The sequence below is a fragment of the Saccopteryx leptura genome, chromosome 9 (genome assembly GCF_036850995.1).
Source record: "Saccopteryx leptura isolate mSacLep1 chromosome 9, mSacLep1_pri_phased_curated, whole genome shotgun sequence".
Taxonomy (NCBI): domain Eukaryota; kingdom Metazoa; phylum Chordata; class Mammalia; order Chiroptera; family Emballonuridae; genus Saccopteryx; species Saccopteryx leptura.
The window spans coordinates 6,611,826-6,627,078 of record NC_089511.1 but is presented as its reverse complement, the minus strand read 5'-3'; positions in this window follow the sequence as shown (position 1 = coordinate 6,627,078).

Genomic DNA, 15,253 nt, shown 5'->3' with positions numbered 1-15,253 from the left:
CCCGGTTAACATAGGAGTCCGGCTCCTGGCGAGACTCAAAGAATATACGTTGCCACAAAATATAACGGTAATCTATTTTCCGCATCAACTAAAATATTTTTGCGTTCTTTTCACTCTTCGTGATGATGACTGTTTCTGCATTCTTTTTTATTATTATTATTATTATTTTTTGTATTTTTCTGAAGCTGGAAATGGGAGAGACAATCAGACAGACTCCCGCATGCGCCCGACCGGGATCCACCTGGCACGCCCACCAGGGGGTGACGCTCTGCCCCTCTGGGGGGTCGCTCTGCTCTGACCAGAGCCACTCTAGTGCCTGGGGCAGAGGCCAAGGAGCCATCCCCAGCGCCCGGGCCATCTTTGCTCCAATGGAGCTTCTGCTGCGGGAGGAGAAGAGAGAGACAGAGAGGAAGGAGAGGGGGAGGGGTGGAGAAGCAGATGGGCGCTTCTCCTGTGTGCCCTGGCTGGGAATCGAACTCGGGACTTCTGCACGCCAGGCCGACGCTCTACCGTTGAGCCAACCGGCCAGGGCCTGTTTCTGCATTCTTTTAGAAAGGATATCCTATGTCTTCCACTGCCCACAGATCTCAACACACTGCCCACGAAGTGTTTCTTTCTCTCCCCGGCGTGTGAAATGATCTCCTTTGCTGACACTAAGGGGTAGTCGCTGACCCAGGAGGAGCAGGCAAGACAGGACGAGGAATGAATTCTCCTGGGGGCCCCACGTCAGGCGCGCTGGGGATGAGATTCTCGGCCTGTCTTTGCTTTGGCCACCGGGGACTGCCTGGTACTCGTGACGATGACACTGAACTCTCATTCTGGATCAGACCATTGTCATTCAACGGGGGCCAGGTATTTGGTTATTAAAAACACACAGATAAGTTGCCCCCGCCGGGTTCCCCCCCAAAAAAGCGAGAGACTTAACTGTTGGGCCTGACGAGAGGAAGGCAGAGCTCATCCAGCAGCGGCGAGGGAGGAAGGCCGAGCTCATCCAGCAGCGGCGAGGGAGGAAGGCCGAGCTCATCCAGCAGCGGCGAGGGAGGAAGGCAGAGCTCATCCAGCAGCGGCGAGGGAGGAAGGCCGAGCGTGAACAAGCGGGAGAGGCGGGAGAGCCCGCCGTGGGATATTATTATAGATTAAGAGGCTCCGTCGACGCCTGGAGTCTGTGCCCGGAAGTCTCTGAGCACCTTTAAACGTTCCAGGTTTTATTTAGTGACCTTTATCTTATTTGATGTTCCTCGTGGTCCTTAAATAGAGTGGCCACGTGTTATTGGATCCGGTCCCCAGATGCGGAAATGGCTGCCCAGGTCGTACGTGGCACCGCTGACCAGCTTCGAGCACTTCAAGCTGCTGTCGTATCCTGCCCGCTGTCCCTCGACCTTTGCTGTGTGTGGACTTACACCTCTGTGCGACTTCAACACTCCCCTCCGTTCCGGTCCCTCGCTGGCAAGGGGACTCCGAGTCGACTTCGCCATTCAGCGGAGGAGGAGGGAGTTCCGTCATGACGAAACGGCTCGTTGAAGAGAGGCCCCTGTCACTCGGGGAAACCACAGCTTGAACGCTCAAAGCTGTGAAAGATAAATTAACCTCCCCTCGGACTTTGTCCAACCTGCCAAGCAAACTGGAAGTAATTATTTTGTGGGGAATGCTCATTGCCATTAGAGTGGCAGGGACTGGATGTCGCCATTCAACAGACCCATCTGTTCCCTCCTTGGCAGGCACCCTGACTGCATGTCACCTGGGGCCCTGGTCCTCTTGGGCCTTGATAGCAGGGCCTGTCCGAGGCTCAAGATGAGCGGTGTGTAGAGAGGGAGGAGACCTGGCTTCCGTCTCCAGTCCAGCTGGGGAGACGGGAACGTGTGTGACGTGATGAATAAATACCGTTAGAGGCACACAAGTACTGATGGAGTTGGTCAGAGAGTCCGGAGTCCAGAGACTCACCGTAATGCACCGTGATTAACACAAGCTTTTCTACCACCTGTGGACTCTGTGATCTTGGGTCAGTCACAGAAACCTCCACACGCCTCAATTTTCTCAGTTACTAAATGGGCACAATAATGCTGACTTCATGGAGGGTCAAATGGAAATGGTGTAACGTTCTTAGCACATAGTAAGTAGTCTGCACATGTTAGCTTTCGTGATAAGATGTTCAGAGGAGGGAGAGAGACCAGGTGTGTGTGTGTGTGTGGGGGGGTAGCCATGAAGGGCTGGGTTTCTTGGGACGGAGGATACTGCTTTTCCTTTTTACACTCCACATCTACCTCCTTTGACAGATGTATCTGTCTCCAACTGGTTGGTCTACTGTAGACCAACTGGTTGGTCTACGCATGGCCGTCTGACCAAGGGAGAGCCAATAAGAGTTCTTCTCCAGAAAATTCAGTCCTGGGAAAGCCATCACCCCCCCCCCCCTTCCCCGCTCCCCGGTGATGGAGACGGTCAGAGGTAAACCGTGGGAAGATGGTGGCTAAGTTGTCTGCTGTGTGGGGCCAGGGCAGGAAGGGTGGGGAAGGCTTGGAGACCCAGCCACGGCGGCTGGTTCCTTACCTGGTAACCCAGCAGGCATGGACAGGAATGTCTGAGCAAGGGGATGAACCCTGACCCCCGGCTCCTTCAGCCCAAGGGGCTTGTTTCCTAGAACATACCTGCTTTTCAACGATCCTGAAAGTTGCCCTTGACTGGAGATGCTGCAGGAAGCGTGTCATCAGGGTTGAGCCACATTGTAGCCTTCAGCTTCTAGCCTGTCGACGGTATTTGTCATTCACAAGGGAGTTTCTGCAGTCCTGGTGGTGCCTCGAACACCTTTCTGATCGCCCTAGTCCGAATTCTCAGACCAGGCGATCGCCTCTCGTTTCTGTCTGGAGAGGAGATGCCCACGGTGTCTCCTTAGAGCGGGAGCCGTAGGAGCCCGTAGGAACCATCACCTACGTTCTTGCTGCGCTGGTTTTATTGTCACAGTGAGGCATGCGCGTTAAAACGCACCCTGACATCTCCATAAGCAACGGCCCAGTTGTGACACAAGCCCTGCCACTGTGTACCTGGAACTCTGATTTTTGACACAGACCCTGAAGAGTAGGAAACCATTTTACCGTCTTTCTGGCTTTTTTTTTATGCCCAGTAGCCTGGCCGTTGGAGCCGCTCTGGCCTTTGACACCGTTTCTCTATCTACCTCATAATAATGCTGGGACAGCCCAGTGAGGGGAGGCATCGGCAGTCAAGCGCCTGACCCAGGGTAAAGGCTGGACAGATGACTGGAATTAGTGTTATTCCTAGTGATGGGTCTACAGAAATCTGTCTTTTTAGCTAGACCCCAAATCCCCTTAAGAAGGAATGATAGATACGGGCATCTTCTGGAGTTTGGGGTCATTGATCCTGTGCCATTTATTCTATTTCTTTGTGTGTGTGTGTGTGTGTGTGTGTGTGTGCGTGCTGATGAGGTTTTAAACACATTCATAGATTCATGTCACTACCACCATGATTAGGGTCCCACCGTTCCCTGACCACCATGATTAGGGTCCTACCGTTCCCTGACCACCATGATTAGGGGCCCACTGTTCCCTGAAGGCCCCTTGTGCTGTCCTCCTGCAGGGAAGTCTTCCCTCCACCCTTGGCAGTCACCGATCTGGCCTCCATCCCTGTACTTCCGCCTCTTCCAGAATGTCATTTCAGTGGAAACATATAAATGTAACATTTTGAGATTTGTCACTCAGCATGAATGTCTTTGTGATTTATCTACATTGTTGCATTCATCAATAACACATTCTTTTTTTATATAGCTAACAAGTATAGGTTTGCTTAGACTGGATGTCCTCCATGATTTCTTCCTCGGGGCTCTTCAGAGGCACCACCGACTTCTCCATGATGAGAACCAGAGAGCTTGGCATCAGCGTTTAGAAACAGGGTTGGGGGGTGACATCCGCTGTCTCACGTTCTCCCCACACTTTCTGGATGTATTCTGTTGGTGTAGGCAGGTAGGTCATTTTCCTCTGGAAGTTAACATCAAAACTGTAGGGATAATTCTCTTTGTGGTGGGGGAAAATAAAACACACGAGACGACCCGCCAGAGAGGTACAAGGAAGAGATGCGACCCCCGTGATACTGAGTTTCCGGATCCAGTCAATCCGGAAACCTCTTCTGCACCTATATTCTTGTCTATGGTTTGGGTTTCCTGGGTCAGCAAATTTCTTCTTGGGCTTAAGTCCACTTGCAGCTGACAGAATCCTAAGTCCTCGGGCACCTGGTTTTGCTCTGTGTGCTAATTAATTTAACTCAAGGATTGGAGGGAGTCATTCTGTCCTTTGACCTTAAATAAAATTTGCCACAGACTCCCATCCCACGCAGAGGAACAGGCAATACTTTCCACTGGGGATTTATGTTTGTGTGGGGGGTAAAGGTGGGGACAGGTTGGGGAGGGGGAGGGAGGGAGTGTGTGAAAGGTCTCAGGCACCTGCTTCTGCCCTCAGTGAACTCCCACCCACATTCAGTTCTGATATCAGGCTACTGTTCTCTCTTCCCGCCTCCCAGATCAGCAACGTGGAGCATTGGTCGCCTTGATTACCCCCAAACATTCTCTCACCAGGCACCGATCGATGTGTTGGGTAAGTCCCGCTCCAAGTCTGGGTGGCAGAGATGTTGACATTTCAAAATTGTGAACAACTTACAAGTCCACATTTTTTTCTCAGTTGCAACTGACAAGCAATATTATACATATTAGCTTCAGGCATACAACAGAGAAATTAGACATTTATAGGTGCCTTGCAAAGTGATCATCCCTGGAAGTCTAGTACCCACCTGATACCGTACATAGCCCTGACGATATTATTGCCTCTGTTCCCTGTGCCGTACTTGCCATCTGAGCGACCGTTTTCGTAGCTGGCGACCGTTTTTGTAGCTGGCGACATACCTTTTTCTTATTTCCTCCACCTCGTTCACCCAGCCCCTGGCAACCATCAGTTTGTTCGTTGTACCTATGAGTTTGTCTCTGTGTTGTTGGTTTGTTTGTTTTGTTTTTCGGACTCCTTAAATACATGAAGTCATATGGTGCTTGCCTTTCTCGGTCCGACTTACTTCATTTTGCGTGGTATCCTTCCAGGTCGCCCATTTTGTCACAAGTGGCAAGATTTCCTTCTTTTTTTATGGCTGAGTAATATTCCAGTGTATATATGCACCTCATCTTCCTTTTCCTTTCGTCTACTGAAATCGTCTCAGACATGCCCGAGCTTCTCAGTGACACTCTTTGCTGTACGCCGCTGGCCCACATCATGCCACCTTCCCCTCCCCCCCTCGCTGTGTTGTCGGTCCCCAATCCTTTCAGCTTCCTGTGCAGCCCGGTTTCCTGTCTCCCGGTTTCATGTCTGCTTCTCGACTCTCCCACTGGGAGCAGACACACATTGCTAGCGCATACAGTTACTAGCTGTTACATAAGGTGGTTTTTTTTCCCACCCTACCCCCTACACTACGAATCCATAGTCTCTGTTTTTACCTCTTTAACATCTTTTTAACTTCCTATCATTTATTTTTACCCTTTCCCTCAAATACTACAAAAAAAACCAAACCCCAAGCCTCCAGTCACTGATTCCTGATAGTGTGCTCTGTGCTCATTCCTGAGGCGAGCGGAGCCAATGGCTCTGGAAAGATCGTTTTCACCCGTCTCCTGGGACCTGGGGAGCGCCCCCACCCCTGCGACTCAGTGAGTCTAAGGTACCAAGCTGGCATCAGCTCTGAGCAGTCCCTTTTGTGTTATGCAACCCTCCCCCTTGCCTCCCTCCCCCATGCCCCATAGAAGCTTTGGCACCAGAAAGAAAGGGTTGGGGGGGGGGGGAGAAAAGAAAAGCCCGACTGGTTTCCAGCGCCTCTCTGGCCTTTCCCCCCAGGTCTCGTGTTACTTGAAGGAGGGGCTCTCTGTCCGTTGAACCTCCCGTGTCAGCTGTTTCAGCTGACAGTTTCCCTTTCTTCTCCTGCCGTGAGAAAGCTTGCGAGGGCTCGGGCATGCTGCCGCGTCCCTGGCCCCGGGGTGGGGCAGTGCTCCTGCCCAGATCGGCCACGGGAGGGTCGGGTCCCAGCCCCGGACCACGCAGTCGTTGGCCCCGGCTCCGCTGCCCCTCTGCTGTCCGCTCGTGTTTCCACCCTGTGGCAGGAAACACCTGACTGGAGACTTCTCTCTCCTCCTCCTCTCGTCCTCGAACCCAGGGGAGGGAAATGCAGGAAGGGCCAAGCGGTGGGGTGGACCTCCTGTGGCACAAGTGCGTGCGAACAGCCAGGAAGACTGCCTGCAGGAGACAGAAGCAGACTGGCAATGCCCCCTCACCCCCTCGCTTTTCCTTCTTCCCTGTAAACTATACACTGTAGCGTTAGGTGTTATTGTTGCATGCCGTACGTTTCATGCACCAGCTCCGCAAAAAAGTTGAACGCGAAAAGATGTAAGGGGACCATTAGCGATGTTAGTCATAATCACTAATCATTGTTGACACTTTGCATTTACTAAGCACCTGGTTACACACAAGGTACTGGGCTCAGTCCTTCACATGGAATGTCTCATTGAATCCTCCCCACAATCCTGTGACTTAGGTTTGATCTTTCTCTCTATTTTATAAATGGAGGTAGAGAGGTTAAGCCGTTTAAATCCAGAAATTGTGTAGTGGGGCCAGAATTTGAACCCAGAGCCCTCCTCACTCGTGTACAGTATTCAGACGTGTCGTGAAGTGTGTTAGGAGAGCGGTTATGACTCTCGGTGTCGTTAATGAGAAAATTCACAGCTGGGCGGGAAAAGCAAAGGGAATTTTTCTTTGGGTGTTCGCTGTCTGGTGTTCTCCTACACACACGAGGTTTCCTCGGATAGTTTCAGCTAATGCCGTTCTGAGGCCAGGTGGACGGAAGGTGTCCGTATCCCCGAGAGCTGTCTCTGAAGCAAAAGCAACGCTTAGAGACTCCTTTCCTTCCTAACAATGCCTCAGTGTTTTAACCCTTTGAGTAGTGAGTTTTTTTCATGCTCACTGACCCCTGGGAGTGAGTTTGTTTGTTTTTTTTTTGTTTGTTTTTTTAATAAAGTTAGTTCCAGTTTCAGTTTTATTAACTTAAAATCATGTTTGTTTGATAACCAATTTTTGGAAACAAGAAGAACATACATTTTCCTTATTTTCACGTTGCCTTACACATGTGTGATCGTACTCTGGATGGTCAGGAGGCACGAGGGTGTACATGAACGTTCGTACTACCCAAAGGGTTAAGGAATGCGGGAGCTGGAACTTTGGAGTGCAATGTAGAAAAGCGAAGCAGAGTGCTATGGAAAAGTCCAGAGCTGGGATTTTTGAAGGAAACAGAAGGGTTTGGAGACTCCTTTCTGTAGAGGGACCTGAGTTCTCTTTGAATCAACATCATGCAACCATGGGCCGGGCCAGGTCTGCGGGCTGAGGTCTGGGAGTCACAGGACAGCCCCAGCCCCTGGGGCTCACCTTTTAGTTCAGGAAGATGGATGGAAGCACACAAATGGGGGTTTCATTTGTAGTTCTTTTCCTAGTGTCTTTAGGTGAAAGGTAAGGTCAGTGATTTGAGTCCTATCTTTCTAATATAGTCATTTGGGGCTAGAAATGCCCTTCTAACTATGACTTTAGTGGAATCCTGCAAAATGTTAAAATGTTGTGCTTCTATTTTCATTGATTTCAAAATGATTCCTAATATACATTATCCCTCCCTCCCCCCCCCCTCCCTCCTTCCCTTCCTTCCTTCCTCTCTTTATTTTAGTGAGTGAGAAACAGAGATAAATAGAGAGAAAAGAGAAGCATCAATTCTTCATTGCGGCACCTTAGCTGTTCATTGATTGCTATCTCATATGTGTCTTGACCTGAGGTCTCCAGCTGAGCTAGTGACCCCTTGTTTGAGCCAGAGACCATGGGCTTCAAGCTGGTGACCTTTGGACTTAAGCCAATGATAACAGAATCATGTTCCATTAAGCCTGCACTCATGCCAGTGACCTTGGGGTTTCAAACTTGGGACCTACGTGTCCTAGGTCAATGCTCTATCCACTGCACCACCACCTGTCAGGCTACATTTTAATTTTTCCTTTGACCCTTGGATTATTTAGAAATCTATTAATTTTCAAATGTCTTGGTGGGGTGTCCACATATCTCTGTGTTATTGCTTTCTTATTTAATTCCATTGCATTCTGAGAACTTTCTTTTTATGACAGTTCCTTTAAAATGTATTAAGTTGTCTTATGGCCTTCAACATGGTCTATCTCAGCCCAATTCCTCTGTGAGCTTGGGAAGCATATGTGTTCTGCTCTTGGTTGGTGCAGTGACCTGTAAATGTAATTTGCGTAAGTTGGTTGATAGTTGGTTGAGTTCTCTATACCTTACTGGTTTTCTGTTTACTTTTATTAGCTACTCAGAAAGGTGTAAACATTTATGACTACTTGTAAATATTTTTATTTCTCCTTGTAGTTATATTACTCTTTGCTTCATGTATTATGAAACTGCGTTACTAGGCCTATAAATGTTTAGTATTGTTATGGCCTTTTAATGAATTGATTCTTTTCTTCATTGTGAAGTGGCCTTCTTTAAACCTGGTGTTATTTGTTGCTCTGAAATACATCAAGCCATTTATAGCAAGAAAGGAACTGTTATACAGATTCAGGAATAAGTTTAGACTAGAACATATAAAATTCACTGAAGAGAGAAAGAGAACACATTCACATCACTTTTACTACAGGATATTGTGTAATTATTCTATTTTATTATTAGTGATTGTTGTTCATCTCTTACTGTGCCTAGTTGATAAACTATTGTTAGTATATATGTATAGGACAGAAACTGTGTATATGGGATTTGGTACTATGTGTGGTTCTGAAACAAGAAAAGTGACCCTCAGGTCCAGCTGCCTGTCTTCATGAAAACCAATTACACGACATAGGTGCTGATATGTAGGAAAGAGGGTTTTTTTAAGTGCCAGCCACCTGAGAAGATGGGAGGGACTTCTGTCCTCAAAACCCATCTTCCTTTTCTGGTGCAGGCAGGGGTTTTATAAGGAGAGAGAAGGAACGGGGGGGGGGGGGGTGTGAACATAAAATAGATCAAAGGAATCAAGAGGAGGAGGTTGAGAGTCCTTTGCTGAAGTGGGGGAGAGTGCAAACCAGCTCAGTGTTCAGATAACAGATTGAAGGACACGCATCTCTCAGAGCGGGCATATCTGAAGGTTGTCCATCCCATTGGTTGTCACAGGAACTGGTGCCAGAAAGTAGCCTATAAATTAGGGGTTTCACGCATGCTGCAAATGGCTTTTTCCAGTCTACCTGAATCATTACCAGCTAGAAGCAGCGGTCATTGGGACTTGGACATGAGCTGCAAAGTATAGAATGGTGACAACAATTCCAGTGCCATGCGGACTTTTCCTGTGGGGAACTTTCCTGGACTCATGCTCCCTGTGACAGCTCCTAACAGACTGAACTGTGGTTGGGTTGCATTTTTCAGGGATTTGGCATGGTGATGGGGCCAACTTGGACTTGGTGAACATGTTAAGGACACTACTCTTTTATGGATTCTTGCTATATTGGCCAAGAGTTTGCTTAAAGGCTTTTAATCACTGTAAAAAAAAATAGAGGACTGGATGAAGAAGTTGGGGCACATATACACCATGGTATACTATTCAGCTAGGAGAAATGATGACATCGGATCACTTACAGCGGAATGGTGGAGTCTTGGTAGCATTGTGCAGGGTGAAATAAGCGAATCAGAAAAAAACAGGAGCTGCAGGATTCCATACATTGGTGGGACATAAAAGCGAGACTAAGAGGCATGGACAGGAGTGTGGTGGTTACGGGGGGTGGGGGGAGGGAAGGAGGGAGAGGGGGAGGGGGAAGGGTACAGAGAGAACTGGATGGAGGTTGGCGGAGGACGATCTCTCTTCGGGTGATGGGTATGCAACAGAACTAAATGACAAGATAACCTGGAAATGTTTTCTTTGAATGTATGTACCCTGATTTATTGATGTCACCCCATTAAAATAAAAATTTATTTATAAAAAAAAATTAGGGGTTTTATTTCATGTAAAAAGTGTCCACAGATTCCCGCAGTCAGGTTGCCCTCTGGGCCTTGAGCGAGAATCAGACCCGCAAGCCTCAGCGTGGTGGGGTGGGAAGAAGGAGGGGGAAGCCCAGGTACACATGGGTCCCCCTTAGGCGTCTTCTCTTTGCTCAGATGATAACCCTTGATGTGCATCAGCGAGAGGGGAACAGGCCTTTTAACTCTAATGAGAGCTTGGCCAGAGGTGAAAGTACAGGACTGATGATATACTTTTGATTTGTTACAGAACACATAACTGTGATCACTAAGCCAGTAATATTAAGTCGTGGTTATGAGGGCAACAAACAGGATTTAACATTTTACAGAATTTCTCTTATAAGCTTACTTTGTTGGTACATTCTAATTTAGCTCTGTCTTATAGCTAGTCAGACTAATATTAATAGATCAGTAATATAACATATTTATTCCCAGTTACAGTTTCGGGCATCCATTGAGGGTCTTGGAACATAACCCCCACTGATAAGGGGGGACTACTGTGGATTTAATTAATACAAAAATAGCCTGACCTGTGGTGGTGCAGTGGATAAAGCGTCGACCTGGAAATGCTGAGGTCGCCGGTTCGAAACCCTAGGCTTGCCTGGTCAAGGCACATATGGGAGTTGATGCTTCCAGCTCCTCCCCCCCTTCTCTCTCTCTGTCTCTCCTCTCTCTCTGTCTCTCCCTTTCCTCTCTAAAATGAATAAATTAAAAAAATTAAATAATACAAAAATTTATCAGGATGGCTACTATTTCCAGAATTATTATTTCTTTGTGTAGATCTATATTTCCATTGGGTATAACTTTTCTTTTCCTTCCTGAAAGACTTTCTTTACCATGTCTAGTGGTGCTGATCTGAGTATTAAATTATCCCATTGTTTTTGTCTTTAGTGTGTTTGTGGGTTGTTGTTTGTTGCGTTTTTTTTGTCTGAAAATGTCTTCATTTTTGCCTTAACTTTAGAATGAGTTTTGCTTTGTGTAGAACACTAGGTTGATAGTTTTTGTCTCTCAGCCCATTAGACATATTGTTCCACTGTCTTCTCACTTACATTGTTTCTAGTGGGAAATCTGCCATCGTCCTTATCTTTCTTCCTCTGCTTATTGTGTCTATGGCTAGTGCTCAATTTACAACCACAATTGGTTCCAACAGACCGGTTGTAACACGATTTGGTCATAAGTTGAGTAGGCTATATGTACAGTACTGTGAAATGATGTTATAAAAATCTTTAAGTCATATTTTATCATAATTTTCTTTCATTGTTATATATCATAATTTTCTTTGTTCATTTTATGCCATTTGTATCATCTCTACACCATTTTGTTTCTTATTTTTACATTCGTCAGGTTTAAGTAAAACACTGCATTACCAGTACAACTGGTTTAATATTTGCAAAGACAATTTCCTCTTGGTAGACATCTTGGGAGGGGTTTGATGAAAAATATCTAAGACACAAAACACAAATTATTGTACTGAGTCTGGGATAACAGTTGAAATGGTGCCCGCGGAAGCTGGCCCTCACTGTCGGACGCCCAGCTGGGCAACGCTTGCGCTGCCAGACATGGAACAGTCGTGGCTAGCGATTGTGGTCGTCAAGTCGAATGGTCGTAAGTTGCACAGGTCGTAAGTCGATCAATATTTGTATTTACTTTGGCTCCCGTTAAGATTTTTCTCTTTTCTCTACTTTAAGCAATTTGATTATGTTGTTCCATGATATAATCCCCCCCATGTTTCCTGTGCTTGGAGTTTATAAACCTTCTTGGACTTTTGGCTTTCTTGGGCTCTTGGACTTCTTGTAGTTTTGGTTAAACTGGAAAAAAGTTCAGTCATTATTTCTTCAGAAAGTTTTTTGCTCCCGGTCTTCCTCCAAGCACTCCAACCACACGATGTTATACTGTTTGAAGTTGTGCCTCAGCTCACTGATGCTCAGCTTATTTTTCTTTCCTTATTTTCCTGTTTCTTTGTCATATTAGATCATTTCTATGTATGTATCATTAAAATTCACTAATATTTTAATGTCATTTCTAATCTGCCATTAATCTGATCCAGTATTTTTCCTCTTACACAATGTAGTTCTTATTCCTCCAAGTTTACTTTGGGTGTCTTTTGTTTTAAATATATATATATTGCCCATAATTCTACTTAATATATAGTCTTTTCTCTATTTTTTTAAAAAAATATCTAGAATGAAGTTATCAAAATTTTAATATCCCTTTCTGTTATTTTTTAAAATCTGGGTTAATTCTGGGTCAGTTTCACTGGATTGATTTTTCTTCTCACAGTGGATTCCATTTTCCCATTTCTTTGTATGCCTGGTGATTTTTGATTGGATACCAGATATTTGCCACAAATATGCTGAATTCTTTAGCGGGACTCTCCTCAGGTCTACCGTCCCATTCTGTGTGGCTCTTTCCTCTCTGGTAAGCTGCCAGAGCTCTCTAGCTGTCACGATCTCTTTGGACCCTCCCATTCACACCCTCGTGCTGTGTGGGTTTCCCCTCTCTGTGCCATGGACTGGCTGGCGTAAGCGGGGGCAAAGATGGTGCTCCTCCCATGACTTTCTTGTCTCTGAGGGACCCCTGTCTTTTGTTGACTGATGCCCAGTGTCTTGAAAAGCATCGTTTTATATATTGTGTCTACATTTATTATTTTCAGGAGCAAAGTTACCTGTTACAACATCTTGGCTGGAAATGAAAGCCCTGTGGATAACTTGTTAATGATGACTTATAATCACAGGCAGGGTTACTCACACTGCGTGATCCCTTTGGCTTTCAGATGTCTCTCGGGCTGACTTAGCACAGTAGCTGAGGGTACATCTCTATTACATATTTATTAAAAAAGATAAAGAGCCTTTCTCTTTTAAAACGTTTTCACCTTAGAGTGCAAGGTATGTGAGTATGGCAGTAAAATGTTTAAATACTGATTGAGTAATCTTTGAACTCTGGGAATTAAATCTGACACAGTATTAGTTAAACTGCTCACAGTACACAGGACAATTACTGATGACAGCCCATCTATGGTGCTAATGGAACAAATAACGACTCTGTGAAGTTTTAGAACAGATGGGCAGTTATTTCTGTCTCTACAAAGTCGATGCTCAGGGTAAGAGTAAATTCATTTTCTTCTAACCAGGGAGTTCTGTGTATGATATGAGAAAACCCATTCCTCATAAAAAAAAACAAACCTGAAATTAGCTTGTCATTGACTTAGAGGGCCTATAAAACTCCCAGGCAAATGGTAATCTCATTCCTAGGTATTTATTGAATAAAAATAGTGTTATCTATCAATTACCAGAACAGCAAACTGATGGCTTATATACAGCATTCTTACCTGCAAAGTGTTTTTTAAAAATTACATTTCACATCACTTTGATAAGGGAAGCTCCCTATTGATTAACTCGGTCCCTCTCATTTATAGTTATTAGCTGTATGGCCTGTATATTCATTTGCATTTACAACCCCTTCCTCAATATCCTCTGTCCTATTTTTTTTCCTTGATATGTCTTCCTAATGAAAATAATACCCAGAATATTGTGTATAGGAAAAAAAAATACATCACTGAAGCAGAATTGCTCTAAGAGGCAACTTTAAAGTTATTACTTCTATCTTCTTGATGGTTTAAAAATAACAGCCACAATCATCTTTGACACTAGTCCCTTTGAAAGAAGGGATCTCTAGAGGTCTTTCGCTTCTTTTTCCTCCCCTTGAATCCAGACAGGCTTATGACTCAGTTGAAACCAACAGAAGGCGGCACGAGGAACCCTGACTCCCCAGTGTAAGTAGTGAAAGAGAATGTGGCTTGTAGCTGCAGTTTGTTGAGATACCGCCCTGGAAGCCTAGACCTGCTGTCTAAGCAGTTCAGCCACCCTGAAGCTGCCATATTGTGGGGAAGCCCAGGCCCCGTCAGGCTGGGGCCATAGCCAACAGCTCCACCTGTGGGCCCAGCCATCATCCACTGCCAGATACGAGTGAAGATGCTTCCCTGTGATTCCAGTTTCCTCAGTCCCCGAGAGCTTCTAGCTGAGGCCTCAGACACTGGGAGAGCAGGAGCAAATCATTTCCTCTGGGCTCTGTCTGGATTTCGATCCACGAAACGTGTAAACATGAAGATGGTTGTTCTAAGGCGCTAAGTCACAGTGTCTTTTTTTTTCACACAGCAATTGGAACCGGCACATAACTATTTCAAAATTTAGTTGAAGTAGTTCTACACTAAAGAACTCACACACTGATCTGAACCTGTATCTGTAAAATGGGGGGTGATTGTTTCGATAAAATGAAGGGAATGAAAGCCTGTAATTTGCCAATCCCAGTGCCTACACTTGGCAGGTTCTTGCTTTTAAAAATAGCTGAAACAAGAATAACTTATCTCTACCTAATATACTGGTTTTGCAGTAGAAATTTAGGAGGGATGCTAGTACTAAAATGATCTCATCTCTTTCCCCTGATCCTAACTCCTCATTACCAAATAGAACTAGTTCTGAAGAAATTATTTAGGTTCTGGGTGAAAAAGCTAATTAAATGGAAGACATACTACATAAAGGCAGAGTTCTAGACACCTTGGTGAAAGAACAAGAATAATGATACTTTTACCCTTTAATCAACTGTAACTGGGACTTGTAGGGTTTTCAGATAATTGAAAAAGTTAAGTAATTTCAGGAATCATAAAACATTTGATACCTTAGGTCAGTGGTCCCCAACCTTTTTTGGGCCACAGACCTGTTTAATGTCAGAAAATATTTTCATAAACCTGCCTTTAGGGTGGGACAGATAAATGTATCACGTGACTGAGACAAGCGTCAAGAGTGAGTCTTAGACGGATGTAACAGAGGAAATCTGGTCATTTTTAAAAAATAAAACATCGTTCAGACTTAAATAGAAAAAAAACAGAAATAATGTAAGTTATTTATTCTTTCTCTGTGGACCAGTACCAAATGGCCCATGGACCAGTACCGGTCCGTGGCCCAGGGGTTGGGGACCATTGCATTAGGTACCTTAAACTCATCATTTTTACTTAACACATAATATGCCCATCCCTTCCATGAATATGTAAACTACATTTATAGTTTTTATCTTCAGGGCCAAAGCTTTTTCCTTGTTTTGCTTTTTTTTAAGGTACGGATTCCCTAATTGGAGTTTTATATTGCTTTTCCTACATTAAACCATACCTGTGATATACTGGCTATATTTTTACTTGACTTCCTTAAAGA